Source organism: Podarcis gaigeae, assembly GCF_964106915.1.
Source record: "Podarcis gaigeae genome assembly, chromosome: 2".
In the NCBI taxonomy this organism is placed as follows: domain Eukaryota; kingdom Metazoa; phylum Chordata; class Lepidosauria; order Squamata; family Lacertidae; genus Podarcis; species Podarcis gaigeae.
Window position 1 is genome coordinate 38,608,276 of NC_139679.1, and position 12,362 is coordinate 38,620,637.

At 43.1% G+C, this 12,362-nt stretch overlaps 1 long non-coding RNA gene across 1 annotated transcript in view; it reads right to left on the reverse strand.

The window, feature by feature from the left end:
* The window catches only part of LOC310839568, a 321,862-nt gene that overhangs the window by 260,088 nt on the left and 49,412 nt on the right, over positions 1-12,362 (reverse strand). The gene's annotated exons all lie outside the window — the stretch shown is intronic.

Consider the following 12,362-nt stretch of genomic DNA (forward strand, 5'->3'; position numbering starts at 1 on the left):
AAGCATCTTGTTGCTTATTTAAAACTTCCACGACTACGAAGGCAGCCTCAAAACAGTTTCAGGTGTCGGTAGCAGTTTTTGAAAGCTGGGATTGGCATTGCAAGAAACACAATTATTCAAAAGACAGTAAGCAGTGGTAAGCATGATTTTGCAGGGGAGAAGAGGGTGGGAGTGAGTTTGTACTGGAATGAATCTGTGGGTCAGCCCCCCTCCCTGGTTGTGCTGCTCATCCCTCACTTCCATTTTCATAGGTCTGAGATGAAGACAAACAGGCTCTAATTATTTTTTGCTTGCACAGCTGAGCCCTTCAGCCCTCCATTTCCTTACCTGAACACTCTCATTTGAAGCTGGTTATATATGACCAAGCCCTGTGGCTGCATTTCTTCTGCAGTGGAACTCTGGTGTCACCGCTATCATAGACCCTTGCCTCAATTTCATTTTCTCAAGTGAGAGCCTAATAAAGAATGTTAATTTACTCAGTCTGCCTGTAATGGACCAGGCAGTGAACCACGCATACCCAGAGGTTGGGAAAAGGAGAAGTTTTGTGAAACAAGATTGGTGTCAGTCTCTGTTCAAGGGTATATTCATGCCTTGTGGTTCATGGCTGAACAAGAATCTACACCTGCTTCACACTTTTCCTTAAAAAAGAAAATCAGGTACAATACACACTGGCCACACATCATATTTGTGTTTATAGATGCTTGTCCCACACTCAGGCAACAACAACAAAAGGGACAGATTATGGTTGAAGCTAAACATGCATGGTGTACAGTTCATTTCAGATGGGTGGGCAGTGTGTGCTTACTTTGTACTCTGGGATAAGGTTACCAGACATCCCCGTTTCCCGGGGACAGTCCCCAAATTTACAAATCAGTCCCCATACAAAATCCATTGAAGTTGAAAAGTGTCCCCAGATTCATTGGAAAAAATCTGGTAACTTTACTCTGGGATCATACCTCAATATGCAAAATTCTTGCTTGAATCATTTGTCAGTCTCTTAGATGAGTAGAAATACTTGAGGCGACAAATCCTTACCTAGGCCACATCCACACCATGCATTTCAAGCACTATGCCACTTTGAACAATCATGGCTTCCCCCCAAAGCATGCTGGGAGCTCTGGTTTGTTAAGGGTGCTGAGAGTTGTTAGGAGACCCCATATTCTCACCTTATTGCTCACGAAATCACAACCCATTGTCCACTCCCCTGACAGAAAACCCCCATTCCCACAGGGTTAAAATCCCCCTTTGAGGTAAATAGTTGATGTAATGAAAATGTGTAACTTACCCCTAGTGTAAGTCTCTGTACTCAAGCAATGGGGCCACCATCAACTTTTAAAATGGGATGGGGGAAGGGTTGTTGTCTGGGAAATTATAAGACAATTGGTTTAACATCTGTTTCAGGAAAACTGGTGGAAAGCGTTATTAAATATAAAACTACCAAGCATACAAAGGAAGGGTGTGGAACCGCCAGACCATGCCCCTGATGAGGTCCAGACACACATCCGCATCTGGTGAAAAGTCACACCCAACTTGATATATGACATATGGGGCAGTCTCACCACTGATCAGCTGACCAGTAGCATCTGCAAAGCTTCATCCAAGTGCTACCTCTAAGGCAAGCATGAGCACCTGTACCTCTCATTAGAAATTAACCACTCGAAGGTCATGGACAATATTTATCTCCATCAGGAAAAGCAGTTCAGAATTAACACATCTGATGGGATCACATATCTTCTGAGTTAGCCAAAGCAGACACTGGGCTGCAATTTGTAATTAAACTCCCTCAGCTAATGATACTGCATTACAAACCCAGATCAGTTTAATTACAAAATGCTGTCACTTTGAGTCCTATTATAACAAGTAGCAAACAGATGCATATGCCTTGAGTTCCATCAGCTGGGAAAGAAAAAGTGACCCATCCCTCAATATGTTAAAATGTGAAACTGATACAAAGAGCTGCACGCCATCACAGCAGGAGAGCTGTGAATATATAGAAAACCAAAAATATATAACTTTTGGGAGGGGGTTGGGGAGGTCAATAATTAGACAAGAGGACACTGACCATGCAAAATCCAATTTTGTAATGAATACTTATGTGATGGGCTTTTCTCTGAGATCAGAAACAGACAATCAAATCAAGGCAAAAGTGAAGGCGCCCTTAAAGGGGGTGGGGAACAGTTTGGAAGACAAATGCAATTATACCACAAATATGTGCACTGCTATATGTTGTATAAGAGAAAGGCTCAAGGAAAACTGGGAATTAAATTTTATGGGGAGGGAGCGGAATCTGCTCATGCTTAGTAAATCTGCCATCTTAATCATCATGTATATATTCATTTGAACAGGATCTTGAAAGTTTAAGCATTGTCTCTGCCTTGCTTTATGTTTCCCTATCTACAGTAATACAAGCTGTTAACAATCTGATGTTAGAACTATGCTGAGTGCCCATTTATGTTGGTCTGAAACAAATACGCTGTTCCATATTCATGAAGCTTCCATTCTGTTTGCAGAGTAAATATGACAGCAAATTGAATTTAAAGTCTTGAGTCCTCAGTTAAGAATTTTCACATTCAAAACAATGAATTTTCAAAATCTGAAACATATAGCTATGGGAATTGTCCAAATACTGACATGTCAGATGCTTTGTACATGTGAGAGGTGGAGTGGCATAGCAACTAAGGCCCAGATGTAGCAATAGCAATCTCCAAACCATGGTTTAGGAGACTGACAATCTGGTACATATACATCTCCTTCCTTATTACCATGAATTCCCCCCTCCATTCCTATTTATTATTCACTAGAATCATGTCTACACCAGGACTGATCAGAGCTAGCTTTAATCATGGCTTGAAACTTTCTAACCCTAGTCCCAAAGCTAAACAGAGTTATCATCAGCCTTGGCTAATCTCAGTAGATTCTCAAAGTTGCACTATAGCTACCAACAACTGTCAGTGGTGTGTGAGGAAGGGCAGAGTCTCAGTGATGCCTTTCTGATAGTAGTGCTGGGGCTAGCCTGGATGGAGATGGGGTGAGAAGAGATACTGGGTTTGGTAGCATGGGGACACTGCTGCCAACCTGAAGTTCCCCTGACTTCACCAACACCACCACCTGACCCCACTTGACCGCATCTCCTTCCTGGCAAGCAAGAGCACTGCTACCAGCAAGGTACCACTGCCACTTTGCTTGCCATGTGCTGTTGCTATTCCTAACAGAGAAGGGATGGGAGAACCTATAGAGGTGGAAGAATGGGGCGGGAGCCCACAAGCCCACAGCATACTCCTGGTTGCTTAACAATGGTTATGAGACAGGCACATCTATAGGAGCATGGGACTATAGGAGCATGGGATGTGAGCCAGGAAGTACCCAGGTTAAGCCTCACCTCAAGTTATAATCTTTCTGCCCCATGTACAATACTCACTGGTCTGCATTACAAATGTGTTTTAAGGATTGTTGCAATAACGTACATGGAGGACTTTGCAAAAGGCATTGTATAAACACTAATATCATGACCTACCAAAAAAAAATCATGCTTGACATTGAATAAAATGCATTTTCAAAGTTTTGAAAAAAAACTATCCAATGACCATATTGAATCAGAATTCTTGAAAACAAACACACTTTCCACTCCAGGTAGTTTTGGCCTTAACTTGACATTATGATTCCAATGACCTGGTTTTCTTCACTACTTCAGCACAAGGTGGAACTGTAAAGCAGTTGACTGTGTGTTGTTTTAAGTTAGCACGTTTATTATATCCTGGAAATGTTACACATGTGCACAAAAGAGCAGAGAGCAGTGTGGGCCTGGGTTGCCATTTCAGTGGTAGTTCTCTAGGTCTGTTCATCACAATGACCTGTTTTTTAGCCATTCAAGACTTAGCCCTTCCTTGTCACAAGAGTGGGAGGGAATATCTGGCATATTGCCATCATCCTGAACCAGAACCGGATATGTATATGATACAGCCTGGTTAATCATGGCGCTGTATTTCATTAAGGGAGTGACCCATGGTCCCAAAAAAGTCATAAAACCAATGCTGAAAGAAAGAACGATAATTTGATCCTTTTAACATGCATTTTTCAGAAACAGGATAATTTTACTCAGTGCAGTCATCTTGGAAGGTCAGTTGACTGCATTTTAGGCCAACAGACAGATTCAAAAAGCAAGTTTCTGCCTCACCTGTAATTCTGAACACTATGTCAAGAAGAAATGTTTGAAAAGACACCGATCTTCCTGCAAATGCAAATAATTGCGATTCTGTTAGAGGCAGAAGGTGCGGGAATACCTCACCATTTTGAAAGATGCTCACAGGCATCTGCTAATGGAATTACTCTAAAATAAAACTTTCAGGGCCCCTCCCTTTTTGGGGGTGGGGAGTGGCAAAGATCTTACAATTGCAATGAAAATGGGCTGGTGATTATTTGCAGCATGGAAAATGGGGATTAAAACACACACATATACACACCAGAGAGCCGTATTTTCAACTGATCTTGTGCTTGCTTCTGTGTCATAAGATTTATTCCATCATTAATCACTGCCCTTCCTTCATCCATGTTAAATATAAAAATGATTAGGAAAGATCCCCATCATGGTTAAAAAAATAATTAGCTGCTACATCATGTTGCACACATTCAGACAGAAAGGAGTGATTAAATTAGGAATATTAAAACCCCATTAATCTGTGCTCAACTTAAGCTCTGCTTGTTCATCTCGCTGTGGCACTTATTATTTCTGACACTGAAAGATATTTGAATTACTAGCTGAAACAAGGTCACTATCAGAAAGATGTCAGGTCAGCAATTAGTCAAAGGTGGGAGAAGCTCCCCGAACTGAGTCATGCTTGACATTCCACAAATGTGTCAAGATCTCCTCACTTCTCAATGTCGTTTGGGGGAAGCAGGTCACTTGCAGGAACCTAAGAGCACGCAGATAGCATTAGGAGCTAGCTATTACAGAGCTGCATTTGACACTGGTTGACAAAGCCTATGCAAGCACACAGTGGTCAGGACACTAGCTGGTGTCCTGCAGCTAGCTGTGGCTGTTCACTTGCTACACTGAAACCTGTGGGATTTTTGTATGCACAATGCTCCCCATTGCACATGCCAAATGCTCACTTTTGGCTAAAAGCAGCATGCCCCTAAGAGGGTGTCACAGAGCTATTCACCAGCAGTACCTTAAATACTTCATACGTGCAAGTATATGAGTGGTGGGGATGTCACTGGACACAGCCTGTTGCAAACATTTGTCACACTCTGTTGGGAAAGATTGAGGGCACAAGAAGAAGGGAACGACAGAGGATGAGATGGTTGGACAGTGTTCTCAAAGCTACGATGTCAGGGGACTGCCTTCGGAAGAGGGGAGGGAGGCAAGGGAATACAGAGAACGTCCTACGCTTCTGAGGAGCAGCTCCTCGTCCAGTGGTGTGGAAAGCCACACCTCCAGTGGAGCAGAGAGGGAATGGGGGAGCCAAGCGAGGAAAGGGCTCGAAGATGCTGCTGAGAGCTCAAGCGCCTCATGTAACCCGGCTGGCCAAGAGGCACACACGCCACTTCCATCACCCAGCCTGCGCAGAGGGGTGAAACGCAAGGAGGGGAGGTGGAGATTTGGGGTGTCTAAGTTCTTATGTTGGGGGAGAAGCCAGAAGAGGCCACTCCTGGATTCTGCAATTGACTAAGACGGACATGAACTTTGTGGTTCTGCACTGTAAATAGTTTGCACCAATAAAACCTGTAAAAGACAGGTCAGAGTCCTGCCTGGTTACTCACCAGCAACCACCACCAGGACCTGAGAGCCAAACATGAGTTTGACCAAACTGCAGGAGGCAGTGGAAGACAGGAGTGCCTGGCGTGCTCTGGTTCATGGGGTCACAAAGAGTCGGACACGACTAAACAACTAAACAACAACAACAAATCACTCTGAGATTACTTGCAAAGGATGGTGCACCTGCAGAAGCACAACCAGACGCCTTCACCTGCCCCAGCTGCAACAAAACATGTCTCTCTCATATCGGTCTCTATAGTCACAGCCAGCGCTGTAATTCTCCAATGGTTTGACTTCACCCTTGATGGCACACTCTTCCATTGTGTCCCAAGAAAGACAAGCCAACAACTGAGGGAACCAAATTTGACATATCCTTCCATCCCTACAGATAAGGTAAAGCCATGGACTGCCAGGGTGTGGGTGTGTGAAGAGAAGGAAAAAATTATTCACCATCTCTGTACTATGTGAAATCCATCTCCCTTCTCACTTTCAGAAGAGCTCATTTCGAAGCATAGGGTGTCAGGGTGGCTGGAGACTGAAATCAAGTGAAATGGTACCACACAGATTATCTTCCATTTAGAGGGGAGCTCAGGAAGTGGTGATTATTGAAGCATCCCACCCCCTCCACATTCTGCCCCCTCCTGATCTACAAAAAAACTATTTTTTTTATAGGGTTAGGCCTGCACTCACTCTGGCACTAGGGAAATGGCTCAGTGGCAGCTTCTTATGTCATGTAGTACTAGGACAGCTTCTCTAAGGCTGCTTGGGGGAAAGGGACTGTGTACACTCCAGTATTTGGCTCTGCTCAAAAGAATCAATGTGAAGAGCACAACCCTGAGACATCTGAGTATAAGTTACCAATGGGTGAGCCATATATGGCTAGTCTTCGCTTGATTCAGAGGTACCGTAAGCCAAGCTTGGGCTTATCCACACTTCCTTTCATTCCACTCCCTTCCCCACAGGAAAACCGCTTCAGAGCAAATGGCAATCTGGGTTTTCTTGGATTGCCATTTGTCACTAGGAATGGATTTTTCTTTGCTAAAGGTAAAGGGACCCCTGACCATTAGGTCCAGTCGTGACCGACTCTGGGGTTGCGGCGCTCATCTCACTTTATTGGCCGAGGGAGCCGGTGTACAGCTTCCGGGTCATGTGGCCAGCATGACTAAGCCACTTCTGGCGAACCAGAGCAGTGCACGGAAATGCCGTTTACCTTCCCACTGGAGCGGTACCTATTTATCTACTTGCACTTTGATGTGCTTTCTAACTGCTAGGTTGGCAGGAGCAGGGACTGAGCAACAGGAGCTCACCCTGCCGCGGGGATTCGAACCGCCGACCTTCTGATCGGCAAGTCCTAGGCTCTGTGGTTTAACCCACAGCACCACCCACGTCCCTTTTCTTTGCTACATGGCACTTATTTCCCTGCCGGTAAAATGTCACATGCGACGTATTTCTTTTAACTTTTAGAAGGCAGAAAGAGGCAGGAGGAGTCTGAGTTTCTGAGTACCCTGCTGATCACCCTCATCAGCCGGGGCCAGTCCCTTTTGTTCACTTCCAGTGTCTACCTGTCATATGCTAAGAGGGAGCCTTTGGCAAGAGGGAAGACATACTTGCCACCTTGATTTACAGCTACCACCATGCAAAGAGTTCACTCAGGATCCCAGCTGCCTATCAGGAGCCACCTCTCTTAAGCTATTTATTTGAAGGCCTGCATTCCTGAAATTGTAACTTCCAGGGCACCTCAACATAATGCATAACACAGCTGGATGCTATAATTTTTTCCCCTTTGCACCTCCTCCACTTCCTTAAAATCCATTCCAAGTGACTGACATTTGCTGAGTGTATTTATGCAGCCCCTTCTAATCCCTTCAGAATATTAAGACTGCATTACTTTGTCTTTGGTTACATTAACTTCAATTTTCCTTATGAGTAAGTATTTGGTGAAAAATTAATATAGTGAAGTTGAAAAGAATCTTATGATGGGAAAAGACTAATTTTGTCTCGTGGCTGCTCAGATACCAGAGTATACTGGGGTTAATGTAATTAACTTACAATTTTAGCCTGGGTTGTGTACATACACTGAATCTCCCGGCTGGAAACAAGATTAGATTTTATTACACTATATATCCTGGTTATCTTCACCATGCCTACGATATTACTTCCCTCAATGACTTCAAGGCTCTTTGCTGCAATGAAAATGCAGAACCATCTGGTACAGAGCCCATGCAGTTTATTTAAGGATTTAATTAAGTGCTCTAAATGGAGAGCTTCTCCGAATTAACATTTTAAATGTGACTTATTGCAGGTTTAATATTGTCTTAATGCCAACCTGGGAAACTCCGTAGCCAAGTTGTTGACGTTTAAATTGAATTCATTTGGGTGGCTCCAGGGGGACTCATTAATTAATCTAAACAACTAATGGGGATTGGTTCTGACTTTTGATGAAGATTATTTACAGAGACAATTTGCTGTGAATAAAGAGTCACAGTAGGCATATGTTTAATTGAATTCTTTTTTTTTAAAAAAAGGACATCTCATTGTCTTTAATATCAGGAATGCATCTTATGAGAAAGCTTTGAAATGCCATGAAAGGAAGGATGGCTGGAAACTTCCTCACTGAGTGCTAATAACAAAGGGAATGGGTAATTACATTTGCCTGTGTAATTTGCAGCTTGTAAGGGGACAACAGGTCTGCCTCGTTAATAGCATAAGCAGGAAGAATTATGTCCTACGGGCAGCTTTTGGTTGGTAATCTGACTTTATATATTTTACTTAACAGTCATGAATTGTGAGGTTTGAAGGAACCTGAAGATCATCTGGTCCAGGATCTTGCATTGGAGCAACACTCACCATCCTCATCCCATAGGAAGTTCCCCAACCATCAACGGGTGGTACACTTTAGCAGGTACGTTGGGACAGTGCCTTCTCAGCAGCAGCAGCAGAAGAGAAGGTTCCTCTATAACCAGGCCTTTAGGCTGATTGAACATTCTATGGCCTTTTAAACTGGGTGATGGAGGGTTACTGTTTTTGGTTTTCGTTATGTTATGTATTATACTGTAAATTGCCCTGTGAACCTCGGATGAAGGGATGTATATTAAACAAACAACAAACAATACAACAACTATTATGTGGCAGCCAACAAAAGAAAGATGGGCGAGAGTAAGGGTGGAATAACGACACAGCAAGAAGAATCCTGAACTGATACAAGAGAGAAATATTCATCCTAAAATAATCCATTTCTCCTGAGAAGGTTTCCAGACATCTGAATATGGCATGGTGCAGAATCACAGAGAAACCCATGTGTCAATCCTTTTTCATTTGTCTTCCACTTTCCACCATACAACGATTGTAGTGATATGTGACCTTGAACCAGAACAATGCCTTCTATGGGCAACAGGGATGCCAACTTGAATAAAATATTGTGGGGGCTCAGGTAAGCCCTGCCCTGCATAACTGATCACATGACGCAGTGCACACACACCATTTGAACGGGAATGCCCATCAACTTTATGGGGGCCTGCCCCCTCAAATATTTTATTGTGGACGCAAAAGCCCCCATGCCCCCTAGGAGTTGGCTCCTATGATGGATAATGCTATATACTGTATTTTATGGCATAGAAAGTGAAACTAGGAAAGTTTTATTCTTTAGTCTTTTTTTAAAAGAGAAATAGACTTTTACTATTATTCTACTACAGTCTCTGGCATTCATTAAACAATGGTCATCTACTCCTGGCTTCAGTCTAGTTCAGAGATGCAACTCTGTCCAGATTTCATACTTCCCTATTTTCAGATCACAATTTAATAATAATTATCCTTTCATGGGACTTGATGGCAGTTTCAGATGGCTGTAGGTGAGCAGCTTATTTATTTGTTTTGGGAATTTCCTGTCCTGTCCTTTTACAGTGAAGACAGCACTTCTACAGCAAAGGAAGTCTGAATAACAATGTTAAAAGTTTTAAATAGCTGGTGGAAGACTGGTGAAGAGGGGGTCCAAAAAGCCCTCTGAATGAATGGAGGACGAAGAGGCTCTCTCTCAGCTGTCTTGAAAATCTGCCAGATTTGGGACAGAGAAGAGCACCCCATCAGGTCTTAGGGCAGAATAGTAAAGGAGATTAATAAACTAGACCTAAGATATCTATGGCTTTAAAGGTAAACTCCATCCCCTTGAATTGTGCCAGAAAGCAATTGGTGGCCACTGTTGTGAAATGGGGGTAATAAGCTCCCACATGCATGTACCCACTAACCACCTTGCTGCTGCATTCAAGCATTGCATGGGAAACTTGGACTAAAGTATCTCCAATTAGTTCCTTCCACTCCCCAAGAATGGTGTCATAGCATATTTATGTATCTGGCTAAACTGGAAAAAATAGCCCACCCTTTCCCCAGCTTCTTCCACAATGAGATCCATGTCCATCACAACAATGGTTGTATGTAGCAGCTAGAATTACTAGTATCCATTTCTGTGGTTTCTTTTTCTCGCTGTATATGTGGGAGAGAGGGCGTACCATTTGGGAATATGCATGCATGCATGTATGTATGCAGAAATAGCCTCAGCCTTCCCAAACCATGGGTGCACCCACAGTGCTGGTAAATATCCCAATACGCAGGGTAGCGGTGACTATCCTAATAGGATGGGTAGACCAAGAGGAGCATCAAGCAGGGAGCTGGGGTTGATGGATAGGGGAACAAAAGCACAACCTTTCTGCCTCAGCTCTCACATCTTTTCTCAGTGTTTAAACAGAAAGGATGTTCAGAGGGGCATTCTTAGGAGGATTCCTGAAGTTTGAAACAGACAGGCCTTCTTTAGAGACAAGCCAAATATCAAGTATGTTTTGACTGTTTTTCTTCCTGTCTTCACTAGCTCCCAATAGGGTAAGTGTAAGCTGGCATTAGCATAAATGCATTATGTTTCTCCCCCAATGACTATCTATATTTACATTTTGTTCTGAAGTATTTTTCAGGCCTTGAGCTGTTGGGGAAGGAGAAATGCTTTAAAACTTCCAAGCCAGCTATCTGTTCTGGCTGTGGGGACTCTGGTGCATTGCTCCACTTCTCCATGCATTTCCAAAGAGGGAGCCAATCTGCAGAAGCATCCCACAGCACCAACTTATCAACTCCCCCTGCTGAAAGGAATTGAAATCCCCATGACACAGCATCCCCATGTGCTTTTTAGAGCTCACACAGAGTGCCAGGCCAACTGAATAATCAGAAATTTGAGGACAAAAGAAGAAAAAAATAGGTCAGGGGAATTTGCCCCACCAATTTTCAGTTACATACAATTGTCTCGTGTATCAGATAACAATTCTACAATACCAGCCTTCCTTTAAAAAAATAGCAAATCTTTCATGACATAAATGGAGTAGAATCCAATTAATCTGATGGAACTTTTGAACCCCATCACCTTCCTATGCCCCCTATGGCATGGAACTTGGACATATGCAAGGAAACAAGCCCAAAGACAAAAAGGTCCAGATTTCCTGTATGTATTGTTCTTCTACATTTATTTTTATACCAAAAACAGGTTTGAACAGCTCCCAAATTCCACTGCTTTGTACAAGCTTTGCACAAGCTGCATGCTAATGTAGAATAGAACTGATGGGATGGATACACGGAGAAAAAGAATGCATAGTCATTAAGTCAGATGCAACTAGAGCAGCCAGCCCTTATCAGCATGGTGGGATACTATCAAGAACATTGCTAGATTCTCTCAGAGATCCACAAAGGAACTCTTTTATGCAAGCACCTCCAGCGGTAGCTTTTAAGCATCTGACAGTCAGAGTGGTAAAAAATTATACATTCAGCTGGGTTTCCAGGGGAGAGATATTGTGCAGTACATCGGAAGGGGGGGAGAGCATCTTGATAATAATAATAATAATTTTTTTAAAGAATAATTTACAATTGTCACAGGGAGGGGGGAAAAGACTGTTAGACTTTGAGGCAAGATCAATTGGGCACTTAAGGAGGATTGGAAATGGTTTTCTATCTGGCACCCCATAATATGTTGACAGCAAAATGATCCAGTTTCATGTGAAAGTGGCTTACAGAAACAGGGAGATCCTAAACATAAAGTCATCTAAAACAGTAAAGGTGGGATTTGGGGTTTTGACATCTGAGATAAGAAACATACTTTATTTTCTTTGGAACTGATGGTGTAGAACAGGGGTGTCTAAATGCTTCGGAGCTACAGCTCTCATAATCTCTGGCCATTGGGCCTCCTTGCTAGCTGGGGAGATGGGAGATGGAGTCCAACAAGATTTGGAGGACCACATCTATGTTCAAGAGTAGATAACATGCTAGAGTAAAGAACAAGCTTTCAAAATGATTGGCCTCCAGCCTTCATAGGTCCCAAGGTAAGCAACTAAACCAGAACGCTGATAGACTGTAAAGTCAGACTGTCTGTTGAGTGATCCACTTTGAATCCATACAAAATGTTACACTTACAAAAAGTTACATTACAACAGCTTCTCTGCAGTGTTCTTCTTGGAAGTTTATGACTACAGTGGTACCTCAGGTTAAGAACTCAATTCGTTCTGGAGGTCCGTTCTTAACCTGAAACTGTTCTTAACCTGAGGTACCACTTTAGCTAATGGGGCCTCCCGCTGCCTCCGCG